This window comes from Melospiza georgiana, chromosome 12 (genome assembly GCF_028018845.1).
Source record: "Melospiza georgiana isolate bMelGeo1 chromosome 12, bMelGeo1.pri, whole genome shotgun sequence".
Taxonomy (NCBI): Eukaryota; Metazoa; Chordata; class Aves; order Passeriformes; family Passerellidae; genus Melospiza; species Melospiza georgiana.
This window is the reverse complement of record NC_080441.1, coordinates 17,236,417-17,243,190: the sequence shown is the minus strand read 5'-3', so window position 1 is coordinate 17,243,190 and position 6,774 is coordinate 17,236,417.

Here is a 6,774-nt window from a genome sequence, read left to right as displayed (position 1 = left end):
TGGGGTGTGCAGAGACTGAGAGCAGCCCTGCTGAGAAGGACTCTGGGGGTGCTCATGGATGAACAGCTGGACATTCCCTGGCCATTCCATGTGCACTGGTGGCTCAGAGAGCCAACCGTGTCCTGGGTTGCACCACAGGCAGTGTGGGCAGCAGGTGATGGGGGATTCTGCCCCTCTGCCCTGCTCTGGTCAGACTTGGGGTTCCCAGCACAGGAAGGACATGGAGCTGTTGGATTGAGCCCAGAGGAGGTCACAAAGATGCTCTGAGGACTGGAGCCCCTCTGCTATGGAGATGGGTGGGAGAGCTGGGGATGTTCAGCCTGGAGCAAATTCCAAGGAGACCTTTCAGTACCTAAAGGTGGCCTATGAGAAAGAGGGGGACAGACTTTGTAACAGGTCCTGTGCAATAGGACAAGGCGCAATTGTTTTAAACTCAAAAAGGAGGGATCTCAACTAGAAATAAGGAAGACATTTTTATTGCCAAGGACAGTGAAACACCGGCAGATATTGCCCACAGAGGTGGTGGATATTCAAGTCAGTTGGACGGGGCTCTGAGCAACCTGATGTAGTTGAAAATGCCCTTGCTTATTGCAAGGGGGTTGGACCAGATGGCCTTTAAGAGTCCTTCCCAATCCAAACTGTTCTGTGGGGAAAAACCCTGCCAGTCTGCAGGTAACAGCATTGACTGTGTTTGACAATGGAAAAGAGATTGAATTATCACTGGCTATTTGTTGCAAGGTGTTCTCTTTGCCAGAGTTCTATACACTGACAACACACACCAGAATTCTACTCTGCCTAAATCCTCAATCCAGGTTAATTGGCAGCAATGGAAAAGCTAAGCAGGCTTCACCCAAGCAGGGTGACAGCACAGCAGAAGTCACCCAATAATCCTTTCTGACAGCAGCACAGTCCCCTAACTACACACAACTGGTGAATTTTAGGGGCAAATGCTCCCACAGACAGTCAGAGAAGAGTGGCACCTATAAATCACACTGGTCCCTCCTTTTGCTCTGGAAAAATCAAGCTCAGAATCTCTGTCTTTCATCTCTTTCACCTCCCCACTGAAACTGCCAATAAATTGGCTTATTGCAGTTCTGCCTATGAATAACAACAACAATCCCTCCAGAAACCCCTTGCATTTGTCTCCCAGAAAACGTTTGTGCTCAGCAGCTCTTTTCACATCAGTTACTGTAACACAGGAAGGTGGTTTTGTTCAGCCAAGACATTGAATGCAGGTTCATTAGGGTGAAAACTCACATTGATACTTAATAACCTCTCTAGGGTCTTCTTTTCCTATCTCAGTATCTTTAAAATCCTGTACAATGTATGTAAGCCTGAATTCTCATAGCACTAGGAAAGCATAGCTGAGGTTTAGGGAGACCTATTTAAAATGAGAGATGAATGCACCAGAAATTCTATTCTGCTGTTGAAAGCACACTGACCTTGAGGCTCCCAATAATATCCAGAATTAGCTTGTCAGCAGCCTGGAGATCCAATCTCAGTTTTCATGGAACTGTTCCCAGAGCAGGTAGATAATGCCCAATCTTCAAAGTAACTATGTCTCAAGTTTATCAAACAAGCAGGAAAAAAAAAAAAAGGCACACCAAAGGGCCTATTCACTAAACAGTGGCTTACATGAATCAGCCAAGCATGTGAAGATCTATTATCCTTGCTTGGGTGACATAAATGTTGCATTACACAGGGCAAGAATACAACTTGCAAGCAGATTAGGTGGGTTCAGCATGGCCAGAATGAATTATTTCAGCCTAGTCACAAATCTACTTTGAATATCTGAGTTTAGAAATGGATTCAAGTATTAAGTTCAGATTTGATTAGCAGAGACCAAGAACAGGAAAATTATGGAGGGAAAAAGAAAAAAATCTAATGAAAAATGTACATTATCTCAGTAGCTCAAGAAAAGCAAATTCCCTTAAGCCAGTGTAACACATGTTGCACATTTCTAATTCATGAATGAAAAACTAAATGCTTCAGGGTTTATTTAGACAAAATTTAAACCTCCTCAAAGAAACAAAAAACTACAGCATAGGCTTGGCTCATATGAAACAGACATAAAGGCCCCACCATAAGCACAGACTTGGGTTGTGCTATTTCTTGCTGTTCCCACTTGGCATAATGAGAAATGCTGTTACTGAGAGAAAAATTAAAACCACACCATTCACACCAGCAAATACCAATGCAAAGTAGCAGCAGAAACATTCTGGGTCAAAACTGCAGCCTGAATGCATTTGTTTCTATCTGTAATAATTATAATTATTATTGTTATGGCAACATATTCTATTGAGGATATAAAACCAGAATCCTCTCCCAAGAAATGACTCATTGTCTCACTCCCAACTATCTATGAGATTCCTTGGAAAAAATTTAAGGTACTCAATGCACAATTCCCTTTCATCTCAAAAAAAACCTGTCAGACCCTGCAGAGTTGCAGGGGAATGTTTCACCACAACCTCACACCTCTCTCTGCACCTCCTGAGAGCCACTGCAGCTTTGTTGCAGAGAAAAAACCTCTGAGCTTCAGGTTATGCTCCCAGGATTTCTGAGCATCATGACAAAGATGGAAATTTCTGAACATTAAAGGACAAGTTAAAGGAACTGTGGTTCTGAGTCAATACCTATTGCACTCTAGTGGAAAGCTCTGCATTGGCTTTCTTCATGGTTCACTTTTTGCACTCTTTTCCAGGATTATTACAGAGATAAAGGGCTAAGAGCTACCTTGTTTCATCACTATCTCAACAGCCATAATGGTGTCAGTGTTCCAAATGCAGTTCCTGGGATACATCCTTAGAAATACAAAAGGTTTTCTCAGGCTTGGCAGGTCTACTGATGTTTTATTTGCGCAGACCCAGGGTTCACACCATGGCTCCAATCAGGCCCAAATGGCCTCCATCATTTGACATTTATTTTATTTATTGCATGGCATCTACTAAACCCCTGGAGAAGTCACACTGAGAACAGTATTTTTAAAAAGTAGTGCTTATCTCTGAATTTGTGCATAAGGTATAATGATCAAAGCCCAAAGGAATTGCACTGCATGTGCACAGAAAGCAAATGAACATACCTTCTGAATTTGCCTCTGGTTACAGCACCCAGACTGTCTTACACACTTAATCTCCTCAAGAATATAACTCCTTGAAGGTGAAAAAAAATTCACATTGTAGCCTAGATGGACCTCCGTGACTTTCTACCAGACAGGTATCTATCTTCCCAGGTTTTATATCAGTTATAACTACTGTAAAATTAAGGGGAACCAAGTCTTGGTTAGTCATGACATTCTCAAAAACAAAACTCAAAAAATTTATACAATCAAAGAGAAAACAAAAGAAGCAACCATGTTTTTTATCCATTCCCTAATTTTTTTACTTGAATACATGGGCTAAATCCTGCAAACCATCTTTATGGCCACTTCTTCCATGTACAAAAGTCCATGTCAGCTGCAGCAATTGAAAATGTAACTGAGAATAGAGCTGGTTTAAGGCCAGCCAAGCAGATACTTCATGTAATCTTTCACAGTGATGAGATCATATTCTACTACCAAGCTAACACTATAATCAAGATAAGTCCCAGTTTTAGAGGGGCCATGACTGACACATTCCTTCCATCTGCCTTAAAGGAACAGTCCTGCTTCTACAGCAATCAAGTGTCCAGTGTTTTTCTATACTTCATTGGATTTTAGGGAGAAAAACTCCTTATTTTGCCATTACATACAAAAATAGAAGAGCAAGCTAATTTAATAGATAGAATATTTTTGAAATCCCAGATCAGGTTTTAGCTTGTGTAAATTTAGCTGATTTCCATAGTGGCCCAGAGTCTTCTTAAACCTGAGCACATGGCTGCCTCAGTATCCAGGAAAGGATTTTTAAGAGCAGCTCCCTTTCTGTCTTCTGCAGGAGGCTCTGCTCAGACAACCCCTGAAGATCTGGCACTGCAGACCTTTGTGCCTACCCAGCTTCACCCAAGCATATTTAGTTGTCAATCTGCAAACAGGCAAATGTGTTTGTAATTAACAGAGTCCTTCATTTACTGTATATAAATCAGGAAAAAGGAAAGATACTGTTCAATGAAGACAGCTATCAAAGGAATTACTTTGCTTCCAATTAGGTTCATAAGGCAAAAGCCTTTTCAATGACCAGTTTCCTGTTGGATCTAACGAGATGCTCTCATTTGTTTTGCAGGGGTCCAAAGATTAGCCCTTCATTAGGGCAAAGTTAAGTGAAATGGCTAATTTAAAACTCATTCCCCTACTCCATAGATTTTTGTCTTCCTTTTAACTGAGAGGATTTGCTGGTAGGTCATTTATCTTCCCTGACAGATGCTGCCATTTAGCTCTAATCACTTTAGAAAGTGCACACACACTCAAAAGCAAAAGATTTCAAGCAAATTCTATGGCATGGAAACAAGAAAAAAATGAGTTTCATAATGGTGTTTTTCCTGAGACATTATCCTGCCACAGTAATTAGCCAGCTATATTCTGCTTGTTACAAACTCTCCTTCATTTTCCTTTATCCCCTGTCTGCTTTATATTTCAGACATAACACTTATAGCTTAGCAATCACTCCAACAGGCACAGTCAGTATTTGACAGAGCAGATGGATTTCCAAAAAGCTCTTATGAAGCACTCTGGAAATTCAGGTAGGTAGACTTGACACACAACAAACTTTCCTTTCAAAAATTATTAATTAAAATAATTCCAAGTGAAAAACAGTAAGACTCATAATTTGTGGCCCTTAGCAAAATATTTTTTTCAGTTGAGAGAACTCTTTTTTTTGGTGCAAATATATTTCAGAAGGTTTCAATAAGGAAGAAAACAGCTACTTCCACAATCATATATGAAGGAAAAACTTCCCTACCCTAACTGGGCACAAGAATTGCTTCCACCCACCCAGACTTGTCCCACTTCACTTCCTGGCTCCAATGGCTGAAGCCTGGGTGCTCTGGGAAACCTCTGCAGAGGCAGCAGCCACACTCAGGCAGGTGAAAAAAAAAGAATGATCTTTTTCCAGTTCTTGGGCATCCTTGCAAGTAAGCCACGCTGTTCCTCCCTGCAGAATGAACCCAGCCATTGCCACTGGCTCACTCTCACCACACAAAAGGCCCTCAACAGCACACAGTGATCACACCTTGCCTCTGAGCTTTGAGAGTTTCTCCCTTACCCAGAGGAAAGCTGAGCCCAAAGACACTGCTGCTGTTTCACAGCCATGTGCTATTTGATTAAATCCCCATTTGTTGTGTTCCTTTGCCACCTCTTTTCTCAAGGCTGTATCTCTCCCACAGCTGTTCCACATTGACTTGGGGAATTCATTTGGAGACTCAGGGAAGCAATAGCTTGGCAATTCCTGCACTGCAAAGGCAAAGCTGAAATGCCTTTACACAGCACCTGCTGAGGGGACCTTTTACTGCTTTCATAATATGGAACAGCAATCTGGCCCCAAGGGGAGGATTTTGCTATACACATGCAAAACCCCAGGTTCTGCCTCATTATAGTTATTGGCCTCCCAATTAACTTGCTTCCTGTGAGAGCTGGGAGGAAGGCATTTTGCTTACTGAGATTTCAGGCTCTACAGTTTGTGAAGTCTTTTGCCTTAAGGACTGTGTATGTCCCTAATTGGTGTCTGTCACTAGCAATTCAAAACACTTTTCCTAGGCCAGTTTCTATGCACAGCATCACACCCACTTTTTACAGATAGGTAAACTGAGGCACAGGCCAGAACATGATAGTGCAGCATGTCCATAATCCAGCCCTGAAGGTTCAAGGCACTGTGTGCAACCTGCCTCAACACAGCTTCTCTGATTACTCAGGTTTCCAATAATTATTTGTACATGGCTTTAACAAGGAGTGTCAAAAACACCCATCCTGGAAATGTTCTGTGTTTGAGAAATAACTGGGATGCCCAGTGCCCTGTGAGTTTAATCTAGGCCATCTAAAATGTCTTTCTGGTACATCATTCAGAATCAGCCATTGGCAACAGCATCAGCAACAATGGGATATTTCACTTGTAATTATATTAACAAACATAAAAATGCCTGATATAAAAGTTATCCTCTAAATAAGCTGTGTAATACTTGCAGACTATTTAATACAAGCAGCATCTGTGATGCAGCACATACCTACAAAGTGTTAAACAGTGCTACTGTAGTAAAACTGTCAGCCTTGATTATTTAAAAGGTGTCTACCTGCAGGCTTTGCTTTCATTCCCTGTTGTTGTTAGTACATCCCACATGTCTGACCAGACTGGCCAATGCTCTGTTCATATTACACTTGGCCCCTGTTCCTCATTTATCAGCCATAGAGACAAAAGCTTGGCTTCCCCTTTCTGAACAAAGATTTATTCTTGATGGCATCCCTCTGCAGTCAAATAAAATCCTTGTATGCATTTCTCAACAAATCCACACCAATGCCATAAACTGACATGAATGTTACAGCCAAGACAATCACTACTTGTTCTGATAAAAGATGGGGATCTTGCAAGTGCTGCAGTTGATTTAACACATAATAGAGTTGACATTGCATGAGCCATAGTTTCCAAGCTCCCTTGCTCCCTCCTGTCCACCTCCTTCCTTCAAGTTTTTTCAGCTCTGCAGCCCCCATTTCATTGTGCACATCTGCAACTCTCATTTCACCTCATGTCTAGTCTGTATTAATTCCTTGCATCACTGAAAACAGGAATACTACGTAGTCAATCTCTGCAGCAGAGTTAAACAGTTTATGCAGCCTTCACACCATGGCAGAAAAAATGTTTATGCAATTTTTGTGTT